This window comes from Vicia villosa, linkage group LG2, assembly GCF_029867415.1.
Source record: "Vicia villosa cultivar HV-30 ecotype Madison, WI linkage group LG2, Vvil1.0, whole genome shotgun sequence".
Lineage (NCBI taxonomy): Eukaryota > Viridiplantae > Streptophyta > Magnoliopsida > Fabales > Fabaceae > Vicia > Vicia villosa.
In genome coordinates, this window is record NC_081181.1 from 154814796 (window position 1) to 154833326 (window position 18531).

An 18531-nucleotide genomic window follows, 5' to 3' on the forward strand; every position below is an offset into this window, starting at 1 on the left:
TAATATCCAAAATTATATATATACATCATTACAACATCAATAATATTATAGTTCAAATCGACACAAATCCTACATGAAAAAGCGCTTAATATAAAATTGACACAAATCTTCTTTGATTTCTTCCAACTTAAGCTTCGGGTACGCAGTAGCACGGAATTCGTCAAGGTACTACAAAACAAAAACATAATATGAATGATATATTTAGTTAAATGTAATAAATTATATGAAATTATCTTAAGTTATAAATTCATACCGTGAGCGGAATCTCTAATTGATTCGCCTGAAGGATTTCTTTCATATACCTCAAAACAAAGTATCCGCAATCGTAACTGTTTCGCTGTTGCGGACACTACATAGAAAAACAAATAAGATTCTATAGTTGTCTTGTTTTATCAAGTAGCATAAATATATTATAAGCAACATTGTGAAAAATAATGTACCTGCACTTGGATCCAAGTAATGTTGTTAGATTTAGTTCGGGATACCTGTGCGTCCCGTTGACTTCGGAATACTTGTATTGATCTAATTAACAAATATATAAAAGCATATGTTTAGATCAATCCCACAAATAAGTAAATATATAAATATACACGAATATATATTTAGAACGATCCCACTTACAAATCAACGATGTTCTTCATGGCCTGATAATTGGTCCATTCACCATTTACCGAATTCAGATAATACACGACTTCCCTTATAGGGTTGATAGCAAGCAGCAACCAGTGTGCTCTATAAATTAAAACAATAGGTTATATGAAAATTTTGCTATACACAAAAGAAACAGAGATTAGATGAACAAAGAATGAGAAACTAACGCTACTGGTCGGGTATTATACGCCCAAAGATGCAGACTTTCTGTATTGCCGGTGGACATGAATCTATCTACTAAGCGCTGTCTAACTGATTCCGGTTCCGAAGCAATTGCCATTCCGCTGCAGTGGGCGGAAGACACGAAACGGAATCTGTTAGACAACGGAGTCCCGCGCAACACTCTGTCATACAACAACCTTAAATAAAAACATAATAAACATTAGATTATTTTCATTGAAATGTGTAAATAAATTATATTGTGGGACTAATTAAATAATATATCGGATGAGTGAATATTACCGGATGTATGAGTGCATGTTAGTGACGCCTAGTTGATCATGCTTAAAAATCTCCTCCAAGTCATCAATTGTAATAAGTGACTTGAATTCAATACCGAAGACACTTTCATCCATAACGATTTCACGTAAAGCACCATCCTTCAAATCGGACATATCAACCATTGTTGCGAGCGTCGACCGGTACCGAGGCACAAAAGCACCGCCTTTTTTTCCCGCTGGCTTCGGAGGACCAGTGGGTGGTACGGTACGAACTTGCTGCGTCACTTGTTGTGACTCCCGAGCGGATGCCTAAAAATCATATAAGTTAGGTAAAATATAAAATCATGCAGATTTAGATTCAGATTAATTATTAACACTTTAAATGTACCTCTTTTAGTGATGCAACGGACTCCTCCTCCTGTAAAATCCCTTTACCCTTAACTGTGGGTTTTATAGGAGCAGTCTAAAATTAAAATGTAAAAAATAATTAATAAACGGTTTAGAATTGACATTCGAAAACTAAATGATTCATAATCGTTTTCAATATACCTCATCACTAATGGTAATGAGCTCCGAGGGCCATGCAACAAATGATCCTATTGCATCTCGCAGCAATGTCGTCTCTGAGACCATGTCCGGTACCGGTAGCATCGCATCATGATCTACTACAACATCCACCGATACTTTCAGGTGTCCATCCGGGAGCGGTCTATGGTGAAGTAAATCTCCCAAAGTGTTGTGCACTTTTCCCTTGCCAACTAGTCGATAATTCGGTTCCGATAAGTATAGTTGGCAAGATGAAATGCCCTAAACCAATAGTAAATATAAAGTCATTATCATTAATAAAATAGAACAATTTAAAAGGAAAAAAAATTATAATTACCTCGGGAAATTTCCTTTGATAGTTGATACTAGCCTTATCACTAGTTTCTTTCACCGATGAAGTGTTGCACTTTTCTCTCATATACGCTTCTTTATCTCTTTGCAATTCAGAGACTTGTGCTTGCAATTCCGCCAACTTTTGCAACACTTCTTCATTTGAAGGATTTCTTCTCCTAGGACTCTTGTAAAAAGAGGTTGGAGTCACACCATGACCCTTACCCCTCACCCGACCGGGATACTCAGGAGCATCTAGTGCTCTACTAAGTACGCTCCCCTCACCGGTGGATGCCGATTGCGACAAGGTCTCCTGTAATTCATTTACATTAAAAAATCATTTATATATTAAAAAACATTTGATTTAATTAAAGACACAGTATTATACTTACACATTCAGTAAAAACTCTCTGAACTTCGGGATCGACAGCTTGACTCTTGCCCACACGAGCTTCCCTCCACAACACATGTACAGGAAGTGAGGTTTCCTCACTTTTAGACTCCTCTAACTATGCATTGACACAAATGATAAAATCGTCAAATAAAACACATTTAGACAATTAATTAAAATGCATTTCTATTTACTTACAAGTTTATCCTCTAAGCGTGCATATCCCATACGCCCTTTTTTGTATGGATACGCGGGTTTGGATGCTCTCGCACTATTCGTGGCACTCCTTTTCCGAAAATCTTCATCTCTTTGATTTACAAACTCAGCCCAATCTTTTTCACCAATGAAGCTCTCATACTTTTTTGGCCGTCCCGGTGCCTCTTCAAGAAAGTTTCCATCTTTATCCTTAAGATAGGTGTTTGTCAAAAAGGCTTTCCACCCTCTATATCTTTTGCCGGCCAAACTAAGTATGTAGCGTTTACGATCATCTGGTATCTCAAAAGTCCTCTGCAAAAAAACATACGCATAGTGTGTTAGTATAAGTAATTTAAACAATTTATCGTCAAGATAATAACAACAATTAACCATATATGATATATACCTGAAGCTCGTCCCAAATCGCTTTTTTTTTCGCATCCAACTCTTCGCTTTTCAGATTCCATTTAGCTGTGGAGACCGGAATATGCATACGAACAAGTGTACCAATATAGCTGGTCAACTTTGCAGAATTAGGACCAATTGCTTGTTTATCAGAATTCCAATCCAAACGGTATACTAATCCTTGGTCTCTATGTCGAACGATTCCCTTCATAATAGTGATGCCTCGTGCAACTTCTTTTGCTTCAGTATCAGGTGGAGCATTTGTATCTGTGGCATCTCTTTCTTGAGCATCTCTTTCTTGTGAGTTTTCTTGTGAGTTTTCAGGTGGAGCATCTCTATCCGGAGCCATTAAACCTGTATCAAACAAACTAAAGCACATTAGTACACTATGAATAAGCTAACAATCTATACAAGTAAAATGGAAGTCAAACCATGCATGTACAAGTGTATCGGAAACGAAATCGGTACAAATCAAAATAAGCGTCAAAAAAGAAAGTTGTCGGAATTGAACGAAATTTACATGGCTATGGTAAAACGTCCCCACGGACTCAAAAATAAAGTCGGTTTTCCGAAATTCAGACCCTAAGCCCGACTTTTGATTACGGGCAGAAGCAAAACCGATAAAAAAACAGTCCCGAAATGTAAAGATAAGTGCATGAGCAGCTCCGGAATCGTCAAAATAGTATAGTTACATGTAAAGAAGTCGACAAACGGATACATGGTTCAAAAGTTATGTACAAAACGAGAATATGCACCAAAATTGAATAAGTACTATACTATTGATTAAAACAATCGGTACAAATTGAATAAAACAAATTAGTCGGAATATGTATACTATTACCTTTATCACTAACGTCTCTTTCTTTTCTTGGTAGGATTGTGTTCTACGCGTCTCTTAACAACGCGGACGGTTGGATTGATCCAAATACCCTCATTATGATCATTTCTAGTACAAGATTCATTCTCATTTTGATCGTTTCTTGTACAAGATTCAATGCCAACACTAATATCACCTTGATCTTCAATGTTTTCATCAACTATTTTGTTATATAAAAGCACTATAGACCATTTCGTACTTGTCGGATCATTGACATAGAACACTTGTTTAGCTTGAGAGGCTAGAATGAAAGGCTCATCTTTGTACCCTACCCTATTGAGATCCACTTGCAAAAATCCTGACTTATCCATTCGTATGCCACTATTATTTTCAACCCACTTGCAACCAAATACAGAAATCTGAAACTTCGCGTAATCAAACACCAAAATGCGCTCGATAACCCCAAAATATGACAAATTTGCAAATTTCGGATTTAAGTCATTCGCACTTGATATGTGCATTGCTTCAGCTACCAAGGTAACACCACTATTTTGCATAGTACTTTTATCATCCTGTTCTTTGGTATAAAATGTGTATCCATTAATAGCGTATGCGCTATAAGAAAGCACAATTACAGTTGGACCATAGGCTAAACATCTCAACCTTTCTGTTACTGAAGCAGGATCTAAACGATACTTTGAATAAATATGATCCCTAAACCACGGTATGAAACTTCGATTGTGCTCTCGTATTATCCAGTTCTCATTTCTATTTGGATTTAAATCTCGGAGAACAACCTTGTGCATTTCAACATACGGCTCAACCTCAATCTCATTGTGCAGAACATACAAGTGCGCTTGATCCCGTTCGACCATTGATACTGTCACAACTTTATTTCCAATTAGCCTCTTTCCTTCTTTTTTTTCGACAATATGAGATTTGGGGAGTCCAATTGATTGAACATTTGACAGATATTCAGTACAAAACTCAACCGCTTCTTCAACAACGTATCGTTTGGCAATACAACCCTCCGGTCGACTTCTGTTTTTCACGTACCCTTTTAATATTTTCATATAACATTCAGCAGGGTACATCCATCTCATATAAGCTGGTCCGCACAATTGTGTCTCTTTCACAAGATGAACGACTAGATGAACCATTATGTCAAAAAACGAGGGAGGAAAATACATTTCAAGATCACATAAAGTAACAACTATCTCTTTTTGCAATGTTGGTAAGATCGCGGGATCGACCACCTTACTGCAAATTGACCTGAAGAAGAAACACAGCTTAGTTATTGCGCTTCTTACTTTTTCTGGCAGAATAGAACGTATACCTATTGGTAAAAAATGTTCCATTATAACATGACAATCATGCGTCTTCAAACTCTTTAACTTGAGGTCTTTCATGGACACAAGTCTTCTAATATCTGAAGAGTAGCCTTCTGGAACTTTAACTTCACTGAGGAACTTACACAATGTTTTCTTCTCCTTTCTAGATAGAGTGTAAACAGCAGGTGGCAGATATGTTCGTCTTCCTTTCGTCACGGGTCCCAATTCAGTTCTCATCCCCATGTTTACCATGTCCTTCCTTATGTTAAGGCCATCCTTAGACTTTCCTTGTATATTGAGTAACGTACCTATGACGCTGTCAAATACATTTTTTTCAATATGCATAACATCCAGGAAATGTCTTACGTACAACGACTTCCAATATGGAAGTTCAAAAAAAATGGACTTCTTCTTCCACCCACCCTTGACAAGTGAATGTGCAAAAGGCTTGCCAAACTGAGTGCTCACATCTTTCACCTTTTCAAAAATTTGATCACCTGACAAAAAAGGCGGGGCTGTACCATGTTCGGCCTTTCCGTTGAATGCTTTTCTCCACCCACGGTAGTGATGATTAGAATTTAAGAATCTACGATGGCCGAGAAAGACATTCTTCTGACAAAGCTCCAATCGTGTCGTATCGGTTTCATCTTCACAAACGGGACACGCCTTTTGACCTTTATTGTTGTACCCGGATAGATTTCCGTATGCTGGAAAATCATTAATTGTTCCAAACAACATCGCCCTCAAGTTGAAACTTTCCTTCCTATACCCATCGTAAACCTCCACACTGTTGTCCCACAAAAACTTTAAATCTTCGATTAACGGTGCCAAGTATACGTCTATGTCATTCCCTGGTTGTTTAGGCCCAGAAATTAGCATAGATAACATCATGTACTTACGCTTCATACATAGCCACGGAGGTAGGTTATAGATCATAAGAATCACATGCCATGTGCTATGCGAGATACTTTGAATACCATGCGGGTTCATTCCATCAGTAGACAATGACAACCGAAGGTTTCTTGCTTCTTTTCCAAATTCAGGATAATCAGTATCAACTTTCATCCATTGTGGTGAGTCTGCCGGATGTCGCAACTTTCCATCAATAATTCTTTCATCTGCATGCCAAGTCAAGTGTCTTGAATCGGTCTCACTACGATACATGCGTCTAAATCTCGGAATTATAGGAAAATACCATAAGACTTTAGCAGGAGACAACTTTTTCTTATATCGAGGGGCACCACATTTAGGACACTCATTCAACGCTGCATACTCGTTTCGAAACAAAACGCAATCGTTTGGACATGCATGTATCTTATCATAGCTTATGCCAATAGAGGACAACATCTTTTTGGCTTCATACGTTCGATTGGGAAGAACATTATCCTCTGGTAGCATATCTTTCAAAAGGGCTAATAACTCTGTGAAACTTTTATCCGACCATCCATTGTCCGCCTTTAAGTTGTACAACTTTAACACCGCAGACAATCTTGTGAATTTTGAACAACCATCATACAACGGTTTCTCTGCATCGCTTACCAACCTCTCAAACATTTTGGGACAATCCGCAAGATCTTCTTCAAGAGCTTCTGCAATCTCTTCGACTCGATCGCAATCGTATGTGTCTGTGCAATCGTCGTTTGAAGCATACTTCCTATTACACCTCGACTCAGCATTCCCGTTACTTTTCTCACCATGCATTGTCCAACATGTATAACTTCTATCAATTCCAAACCGTAGTAAATGGGATCCCAACTGTTCTTCGTCAACCTTACCCCCATAACAGCAACCCAAGCAAGGACGCGGCATTCGAAGCGGGTCTTCGGAGTGCTTAACCGCAAACTCAACGAATTCCCATACCCCTTTCTCGTACTGTTTCGACAATCGATTTGAATTCATCCATGTCTTATCCATGTCTTAATTAAGCTAAACAAATGCTTCTTGGTTTCTCTATCAGGTACTAAGGAATTCTGTCAAGATAATAAATAGCTATCATCATAATAGAATACCTAATCAGAATACCTAATCAGAATACCCGAATTCTTAAAGAAGACATTACCTTATTTCAAGGTAATATAAGTCCACAAACCAAAAAATTGGTTGAGAGACACTAAATTGATATTAAATAGAACCATAAACAATAAACTATAAGCAGAAAATAACAAACTATAAGCAAGAAGAAAGGGATAGTAACCTGAGTTAGACTTGATGTGGGAGATGGGTAGGTTTGAATCGGCGTTGTACAAGTAGAAACCAGAGACTTCAAAGTAACTATAAAATTAAACACACACGCACGATGCAGTTAAATACAAATATCATAAAAGTGAAGGAACTATATGCAATCTGTAGCACAAACTACTATGATTTTAGAAGTAGAAACCATAGACTTCAAAGTAACTATAAAGTACACTTCAAAGTAACTGTAAAATTAAACACACACGATGCAGTTAATTAAATACACCACTACTAACACAATATATTTTCATACTAACAAACTCTATTTATCAGAACCACTTTTAACTAACTCTAATAGCTCATTTATTTTTACTTATTCACATGACATAAGTGAACTAGAATTTGGGAATGGCATAATGAAATCACATGCATACATTTCCATACATAAAACAAGATAATAAAATGCAGAATTTGATTCACACCAAACACATGTAACTTTATTCATTTATGATTCACCATTACATGATCACTACTACATATCCATCCATGGCATTAGCATCCACACAATTTGCATAGTTTTATATCACAATTGAAAGCAAGATAAAATAATTTTGAATTGAAAAAACAAATGAATTCATTAACATTCATATTCAATATGTATGTACATGGCCATAAAGAATTACTAAGCATCTCACATGGTGCACACAATTTCCACCCTTGGAATCCCATTAAATCCGCTCAATCCTCACTCACATATGCCACAGACCCTAATATACAAACAAAGCAAAACAGGGCCGGGTTTGAAACCTCACACTCTCATCCTTGCTACCTCACTTTCATCTTCAACCTCACATTTCCAGAATTAGGGTTTCAAGAAACAACAAAATAGTGAAAGATGATAGAAGATTTACCTGCAAACGAATTCAGAGTTATTGTTGCTGAGAGGAGATGTTGAGAACGAACGGCTGTGAACGAATCAGAAGAACGATGTCGGCTGTGAACGAAGCAGAAGAACGAACGGCGACGGCGGCGGCGGTTGGCAAGAAGAACGATGACGGCTGTGTGGAGGTTGGCGGCGACGGTACTGGGTTTGTGAAGAGAAACAGTGAAGAAACAATGAAGAAACAATGAAGAATGAAATACAGAACGCGCGTTTGTTTTAATTTGTTTTAAAAAATTTAATTTTAAAATGAGTTACTAGAGCGCTTTTCAAAAGCGCTTTCATAGGTATACCTATACCGGCGCTTTTTCTCTAAAAGCGCTTTCGTACCATATACCTAATTTTCCCTATACCAGCGCTTTTGGAAAGCGCTCTCGTATCCACCCTTTATCAGCGCTTTTTAGAAAGCGCTCTGGTACCCCCCCCTTTACCAGCGCTTTCTATAAAGCGCTCTCGTAGCCCCCCCTTTACCAGCGCTTTTTAGAAAGCGCTCTCGTACCCCCCCCCCTTGCCAGCGCTTTTTTCCCTTGTTTTTTATTTTTGTTTTTTGCGCAACCTATAGCAGCGCTTTTCCCAAAAGCGCTTTCGTAGATGCGCTGCAAAAAGAAAAATTTGTTGTAGTGATTCATTGCCTCATATATATATAACCATTTGGATTTTTTAATTTCTTACTAGGACTTATTTTCATTGTGTAGAACCATGATTTGACTAGTAAAGCCAAATATTACAAGGGCATAGTTGAATGAACATGAAACAAATAATTACTTAAAGATAAAATAAAACATAATATAAAATTAATATAAACTTTTAAATCTCGTTAACAATTAAAGATAAAATAAAACAAAATATAAAATTAATATAAACTTTTAAATCTCGTTAACAAAAAAAGTGTCAATCGGAATGCAATTCATTATGATTAAGAGAAAAATACCATAACAAAAAAGTGATTATTTGGTAAGTTTTGTAGAAAGATGCAATTAATGATTGAGTGTAATTTTAATATAAAAAATTATTATTAGGTAGACAAAGTGTATCATACTCTTTAATGTATTTTTTAAATCACAATCGTTAATTAAATCTTACAGCTGATATTTATTGTTCTCATTTCTCACAAAAGATATCAGTTCTCACTATATACGCTCCTTATATATATATATATATATATATATATATATATATATATATATATATATATATATATATATATATATATATATATATATATATATATATATATATATATATATATATATATATATATATATATATATATATATTGCGCAATCAGTGACATTTAATTTATGAAATGAAAGTGTGTTAATCATCAAAGTGATTAAATTTATTAAAGTATATGATTTCATTTCATACAATTAAAATTTGATTTGGATTCTATGAAAATAACATGTTTTGTGTTTCATGAAATATATTATAAATTCAAAAATATAAAGATGATCATTTAAAGATGATTCATGATGAGATGTGGAATTTTGAGAATCATATCGCGGAGGATAAGGATTCGAGGTTCCCATAAATAAAGAATTTCACGAGGAAAGTTCTCTGCGGATTGTTGAAACACAAACCGAAAGTTCGTCAATAATTGTTGAAAAACAAATCGAACTTAGAATAAGCAGAAAGTCTAAAAGGATAAGGATCTAGGACCGAATAAAATCGATTGTCGGCATATTTTCTTGTGTCCAATAAAAGAAAAATGTGAGAATTTTGTTCGTAATATTCATATTATCCTTCGAGTGGAAGTTGATCCTAAAATGTTACAATGAAGATGTAATTTCAAGGAACTTCTCAAGTGGATGTTTAGAAGGAAGTATTATAGTGATGATACACTAAACATCTACAAGAATTGATTAGTAACCAAAGGCTTCAGACAAAAAGAAGGGATTGATTATTTCAATACCTATGCTCCAGTTGCCCGTATCACTACTATTAGATTGTTGATTGCCTTGGCGGCTATTCATAATCTAGTGATTCATCAAATGGATGTCAAAACAGCATTTCTGAATGGTGATTTGGAAGAAGAAGTGTATATGAAGCAACCTGAAGGTTTTGTAATGCCTAGTAATGAGCATAAAGTGTGTAAGCTAGTTAAGTCGTTGTATGGGCTTAAACAAGCTCCGAAGCAGTGGCATCAAAAGTTTGATGAGGTTGTTTTGTCTAGTGGTTACATTCTAAACCAAGCTGACAAATGTGTATATAGCAAATTTGATACATCCGGTTGTCGCACGCTCGCGAAAAATGAACAGAGTCGCCACCAATATATTTATCCCATAAGGGAAAGGAATATCAGAAAACCTAACAAAGGATAAGAACAGGGTCTTGCGACCAGAGAATCAAGGTACGGGAGTCGGTTACGCAAGGGGAAGGTGCTAGCACCCCTCACGCCCATCGTACTCGATGGTATCCACCTATGTTTGTTTCTATCTAATGGGTGCGTACTATGTCTAAAATCTAAATGCGAAATGAATGCAGAATGTAGGGAAAATAAAGAATTGTACTCGCACGGGCCCTACCCCGCTGCCTACGTATCCTTTTCAGGAATCAGAGTTACCGTAGCTCGGCTTAAGATTTTCTGTTTGTTTTTGTGTTTTTTAATTGGGCGGAGTCAACGTTCACGTTCTTGCATAAGGGAAGACCTACGATGCGTACGAACGGAAATGACATTGCCCTTAGGTGCCAATGAGGCAAAAGAAAAAGAAATGATTGGTTTGTGTCTTTTAGGATAGATAAGTGATGAACAGTTCCCAATACCGGGCTACTCACCACTTTCTCTACTTTGCTTTAGTCCGAACCATTGTTAGGTGTTTTAAAGTGTTTTTGGTTGTGTATTTTTTAAGGGAATTTACTTCACGATTCGAATCACATAAAATGTATAATGATCGAGAAGCAGATTAAGGAATGAATCCTACTCACTTCCATCCCATTATGTAATGTTTGAGAAGCAGATTAGAGAATGAATCTCACTCGTTTCTCTCCCATTAATTAATGTTTGAGAAACAGATTAGGGAATGAATCCCACTCGTTTCTCTCCCATTAAGTAGTGATCGAGAAACAAATTAGGGAATGAATCCCACTCGTTTCTATGCCACTAAGCGATTGAGAAATAGATTAGGGAATGAATCCCACTCATTTCTCAATCACTTTCTTAATGTGATTCGCATCTTCCTTTTATTAATGTTTTGAAAGTTGAAAAGAAAAAGAATGCAATAGGGAACTAATCCTAAATTCTAATCTAAGTCATTCTAATCTATAATTGTCCCTAAGGTTGAGGATAACTATCCTATCTCAATTCCCCTTAACAAAGAAGGAAGAGTCTAAGGGAACATGGCAAGCAATAGTAAGGAATAAGCAACATCAAAGCAAGGAATAAGAGGCTAAGCATGGAAACAAGAGAGAGAAGCCCCAAGTCAGTAGCAAAACAATGGATTGAATGTCCCAAATCAAATACAAAAGCACCACGGTATCACACAAAAATATCCACAAGAAGTTACCAAAGTATCGCATGCGTCGTTACTTACCAATTAGCGGACAAACATCAATTAATCAAAACAAAAACAAGTGAACACATGAGCTAGGCTTGAAGTCAGTAGCAAACTCATTCATTTAGTTCTAATATCCTATGTTAATCTATATTAGTCAATTAGCATGAAGCAATACAAAACTCTAACCAAAACTAGACAACACTAGGTCAATACTAGCTAAACGGTTTCAAATCGTGAATGAAGTTAGAAACATGTAATCAAATGGTACAAGTCAGTAGCAAATAGCCTCTACTAGATGCCTAAACAACCACAAAGTCATGCCAAGAAGTTCCACACAAAATTACGGGTCATTTGTACAAGTTACGGTGCAATCGTCAACCAAAAACAAGTTATTTACATGTGATAAAGGAAAATCAAGTAAAATAGGAAAACATGATCTAAAATTTTCAATTCCAGGTTTTAGGACCTCTAGACATCCCTAATTATATGTACAAAAGGGAATCAACATTATTGCATGAATGCATTTCAATTTGAGAGCACAAACGTCACAATTGTCTAATGGAAACGCATGTTAATCGAGTCAAACAACACTAACCAAATACCAATCAAAACAAAGAATTAGGAATTCATTTTTTATACACATTATCATGGATTAGCCTACTGAAACTATACAAAAAACGGTGGTTAAATTCTGATCCTAAGGTGTTAAACAAAATTAATTTGCAAAATCTATCAAAACCAAAAGAAACATGAACATACCAACGTAAATGATTTATTGAAGATGGCAAAACAATTTCTAAAAATATACAAAAAATATCACAATTATGTACACACATAAAACTATCTAAAACATATTTTTAGTTATTTTTTATTGCATGGAAAAATGATTTATGGAACAAAAGTTATGAGGAAAAACAATTTCTAAACATTTGCAAAATCTGCCTAAGTCTGGGGTGTATTAGCAATGTTAGCAAGAACTGGATTCATGTTGTAGCACGCTTGGGCCTGATTACAGGGAGGTGCATAAAGCATGGGCGCTAAAGCCCAACCCAGGAATGCGTGGTGCATCAACTAACAGGGGGTACAGTTTAGAAATTCTTCCAAGGCCCTAGCGTGTGGCCCAATCACTCTGATTCCATTTCATTTGTTATTTCTATTATTATTCAGCATGCATTTATTATGTCTCAGCATGTGAAATTATTAGGTAACGTGACAAAAATGTAATACCTTATGGTATCAATCGGTCAAAGTCACTTAAGTGGGATAAAGATAAAACAAACAGTGGGCCAATCAGGATTCAGCAAGTCACGTTTCCAATCATTTGCAAGAAGACAAAGTAGCATCACAATAAAAGTAACAACCAATACATGCAAGCCACGTAAGCATCTGAGGGAAAAAAATTAAACACATTCAGACGCCGGAACCACTGTTCCGGTCATCTTCTCCGACCTCATCCACGGCGGAGACGCTTGAATTTTCCAGAAAATGGTAAAAGCTAACACCTCTCCACTCCGTTTTCCGCCCTGAGATCGAATCTAACCTTAGTTTTGATTAATACTTTCTCTAACATTCGAACCGTGATCAAACCTAAAACCCTAAATTCAACAAACTTAACCAGACTCTTCTCTAATCATATCGTTGCATCCACAATTATCATAGCATTCATCTATAGGATTCAAACAACGAAACAATGGTATATTTCGTGCAACCAGAAATCAAACTTCAAGAGTTCACAATTGAATACGCCGGTGCAAGAACCTATGGCATGAGATCTGTTATGCTAAGAGGATCTTAGAAGCTTACTTACCTGGATCTTGAATCGAAGAAGGATGAAAGAGAACTCTGAAAATTTCTGAGCTCCTCGGTGATGATGACAATAACTCCTCAAAGTATAACTTCGATCTGAGACTTAAACTCAGCTTTGCAAGATTCTTGCAGCTCTTAGTAAGATGATGAAGATCCACTAGCTCTTGCCATTGCCGATGATTCTGAGTTGGAGATGAAGGTGATGATTGTTAAGATAGGAGAGGGTGATGGTGGTCGGTGGTGGTGGAGATGGTGTTTCACGGTGGTTGCAGTGGAGAGGCGAGGGAGGTTGATGGTTGAGTTCGTTGAGTTTGTTACAAGTTGTAACAAACTTTGTGAGTGATGGAAGAGAGAAAAAAGATCCGAGAGAGAAGAGAGTGAGTTTGGAAAATGAGAAAAAGTGTGTAAAATGAGAGTGTGTTCTGTGAATTGTGAAGGGTTTTGATACTTATATGCTGGTGTATATGGTTTAGGGTGAGGATGAGTGTAGTGTATAATTTCTCTTCCACACTTAGTGAACAAGTATGAACAATTATGGCATGGTCTTCATAGGCCTTTTTACGTGTACAGTGGTATGCCTGGTGTTTAGAGAAATGAAAGTGCTGCAAGACATCTCACATGTTGTTCATTAAAACTTCATGGCACTAACTTTGTGAATCAATAGATCTGGATGTAAACCCCCAAACGATTCAGTCTTGGTATCAGTTTGAAGAGGGCATAGCATAGAGGAAGATCCATGTTGGGGTTGTCTTGAGATGAGCCATGTATATCACTTAAAACTGGGCCTGAAGATTGAGTACACAACTGCCTAAGAGCTGCGCGCGGTGACCTGGCTTGGCTTCACATTTGTGGCAGATACGCAACTTGGCCAGGAGGTGACTTTGAGTCTTTGTAGTTTGCTCGTCACACGTTCAAAATCAATGATCTTGAGTCCATTAGATAGAGGGCATAGCAAGGAGTACTTTGACACCAATATTGTTCAACCTAGAGGCCCATATAGGGAGAAAATTGAACTCGGATTCAGCTCACCATGTGTTTGATCAAATGACGCGCGTGACTTGGAGCCCTGGCCTGCCTGGACGCGTGATGTGAGCTTTGCGAAGGCCTGACTTTGAAGACTTGTAATTGATTCAGTATTCAACCAATTGACTCAATTCTTGTTTTATTACATAGAGGACATGGCAAAGAATGGAAGAATACCAAGTTTGCATTTGTAGAGTTCCTGAATTGCCCTAGAATTGGCTTCAAAGCTGGCACGCCACGTGCTTGATGAAATGTGTCACGTATGACCAGAATTGTGCCCAGCTTCATGACTTGCATAAATGGATTTCTTCAATATTTGAACTCTTATATCTCTCAAACCACGCTTCAAATGAAAATGTTCCAAACTATAAAGTTGTAGAGAGCTATGATTAGAGCATTTTTCATGTTGTGACTTTTCTGAGAAAATGGCTGTTGACACGTGTAAACTGATGCTGAAGTGGACTGATCATCATGCCTTAAAATGCCAAAATAATTTCTAAGTATGAAAATTTCCATTTTTAGCCATATTTCCCAAAATGGGAACTTTGACCAATTCTTCCTGACTTTATTATTCCTTTGACTTTTCTTGATTAATTTTCCACCAAAAGTCAATATTTGCATAATTTCCCGATTTTGACCCAAAAGTCAACTGTTCCGATTTTTCCGACTATTGATGAAATTCCCGATTACATCTTTTCCAGTCAAATCCAGTCAAACAAACACATCCACATAGTCAGTACGAGAAGCTCTCCACACATAGAAGCCCTTCCTGATTAAATGTTGACCAGACAGTCAACTGATTGACTTTGGTCAAAGAAACCCTGATTTTGGAGACCAGATGATTTGCAAGCTTGTGCCCTCCAATCAATGCCCTGATTTGAAACAAAGAGACACCCCAATCCAGGAGGACTTCAATGAACAGAGAGCCACATGATTATACCTCAGTTTCCACATTCTCTGATCAAACTTCTTTGCAATGGAGTTTTCTCTTGCTAGCCTTTGAATAGTACCCATGGTATGCATGCATGGGTATGGATTATGACCTAAGTGATGTATGTACATGAATGCAAAGCCTAAGCCAGTTAGCAGTAAAGGGGTAGGACAAATTTGGGGTATGACACCGGTAAAGGAGTTTTCATTTGTCTATATGTTGATGACATGTTGATCTTTGGCACCGACCAAAATCAAGTTGATAAAACAAAGAATTTCTTGTCATCAAAGTTCTCCATGAAAGATATGGGAGAAGCAGACGTTATTCTTGGTATTAAGATTAATCGGGAGAATAAGGGGATTGTAATTACGCAATCTCATTACATTGAGAAAATACTCAAGAAGTTCAATTATGAAAATTGTTCTCCAGTAAGTACTCCCATGGATCCGGGAGAAAAGCTTATGCCAAATACAGGTAAACCTGTGGATCAACTCGAATACTCAAGAGCTATAAGCTCTTTGATGTATGCTATGATTAGCACTAGACCGGATATTGCTTATGCGGTTGGAAAGTTGAGCAGATTTACTAGTAATCCTAGTAGACATCATTGGCATGCGATAACTAGGGTATTCAAGTACTTGAAGGGTACTATGAATTATGGATTGTCATATATGGGATTTCCTTCGGTGTTAGAGGGTTATTCGGATGCTAGTTGGATAAATAATGTTGAAGATTCATCCTCTACAAGTGGATGGGTGTTCTTGCTTGGGGGAGGTGCCATCTCATGGGTTTCCAAGAAGCAAACATGTATAACTAGTTCCACAATGGAATCTGAGTTTGTAGCATTAGCTGCTGCTGGTAAAGAAGCAGAATGGCTAAGGAACTTAGTATATGAGATTCTGATATGGCCTAAACCGATATCACCAATTTCTATTCGTTGTGATAGTAGTGCCACACTGGCTAAAGCATATAGCCAAATATACAATGGAAAGTCTAGACATTTGGGTATTAGACATAGTATGATTAGGGAATTAATCATGAATGGGGTGATATCTATTGAATTTGTTCGGTCGCAACAAAACTTAGCTGACCACTTGACGAAGGGGTTAGCAAGAGACTTAGTGAAGAAGTCGGTAATTGGGATGGTATTAAAGTCCATTTAAATCTATTAGTTATGTTATACCCAATTCCCTTCTAATACAACGTTAGAAGCAAAATTCAATGTGGAAAGATCATAGTTAAAAATTGGAGCAATTGTGTTTATCTTCCCAAGGTATATGCTCAGACCTGCAAGTGATGGCTAGGTTGAAGTATATCTTCTTAATGGTTCTTTTGAAAAATTGCAAATGCAGGTGCAAAATTAAAAGGATCACCTATGTGAGCATGAAGTTTTGCCGCTTCAAGAAGCTTGGACTTGGCTTCCTATATGCTTATTAATGGATAAGGACACATGGCTTGTAAAGTGTCAAGTATGAATAGTAGAGTATTGTAAGAAACATATGTGTACTATATCTTTAGATATTCAAATGGATTGACGGGTTCAATCATTATGACACCCCGATTTTCGAATATTTGGAATGTGTATTTGTACTAAGATGAAAATTCAATCGTAAGACATTTTCTTCTATGCATTTGTTTGATCGTTATACCTGTAAGTAAATCAAGGATTATACTAAAATGGGGGGAAATTGTTGGTGATTTTAGTATCATCAATGTATTTTGGTAGTAATGTGATTTACTATAGGCCAATGCAATTATGCGTTAAGTTTGAAACGAGTTAGGGTAGTGCGGAGTGCATGCTCGTCGAGCCAAACGTGTAATTGAATATGAATAATAGAAACGAGGTTCCAAGGGGCGTAGCCCCTGGCGGGGTGCGGGGCAGCGCCCCGTTCGGAAAATTCGTTTGAATAGTTGCACTCTTTCCCAACGGACATAACAATTCGTTTGAATAGTTGCACCCTTTCCCAACGGACATAACAATTCGTTTGAATAGTTACACCCGTTCCAACAAACATAATTGTTTTTCCGAAAAGGTGTGTATGTTCGTTTCTATTATTGGTCTCCTATATAAGGAGTCTTTTGGTCTCGATTTGGAACACGAAATTACATACTTCCTCTCTACATTCTGATCTGCTATCTATTGTCAGAAACAGATTGTTCTTCAAGAATTATCCCCGCAAAGATTTCGTGAACTCAGACAATAATAGGGTCGAAATACTTTGTTCGGAAAGTGAACGAACACGTCTTGAAGATATCCAGGATTATCATACTATTTTCTAACATTGAGATCACAAACAAAACTTGTTCATTAACATTCAAAAAAAGCACATAACTTTGTTCATAATAGAAATACAAAATAACTTAGTTGCAACAAAACATAACTTTGTTCCAACAGACACACAAATAGCAAAATACGTGTTCCAACATATATATTTCACACAACATTAAATGGAAATAAATTAAATTGTCTTCTTTTTGGGCATAGTCCCCTTTGTTGAAGTTTTCTTCCTTGTAGTTGATCCAACTGCATTCTTCGATGAACTTAATCATGTGGGAGGATTTAGGGATACACATGTTGTTGGTGCCCTCGTAACATTGTTAATGTTTGTTTAAAAGATGAGTTTATTATATCTTATGTGGTTTTAGTATTTTTCCAATCCCTTACCGAATATATAATTTTTTCGGATTGCATTAAAAAATTATAATATGATTTATATTAAAAAACAAGTTACACCGTTCAATGCTAGGCGAGAATTCTTCAGTCTATTGTCTGTATTTCACTCTTCAATCGTAAGAATTTGGTTTAATGCTTCTAGTTCCTCAACATCCCCTTTCTCCACCTCTAATTTTGTTTGCAAAGTAAATAATATTTTGCAAGATGAACCAGAGGTGAAGGAAGGAGAGATTGAAGAGTTAGGAGCATTAAACCAAATTCTAACCATTAAAGAGCAAAATGCAGATAAGAGCTGAAGAATTATTGTCTAACATTGAACGATGTAACTTATTCGGCTAATATAACTTAATTTGTCATATTATAATGTTGTAGATCAGATAGA

At 36.7% G+C, this 18531-nt stretch overlaps 1 long non-coding RNA gene across 1 annotated transcript; it reads right to left on the reverse strand.

The window, feature by feature from the left end:
* LOC131647139 (uncharacterized) lies at positions 1-509 on the reverse strand. The gene is made up of 3 exons (XR_009297746.1): positions 441-509; positions 254-349; positions 1-168 (listed from the first exon to the last, which is right to left on the reverse strand). It is a non-coding gene; the product is annotated as an uncharacterized LOC131647139 (long non-coding RNA).
* Between the last annotated feature and the right edge of the window lie 18022 nt (positions 510-18531).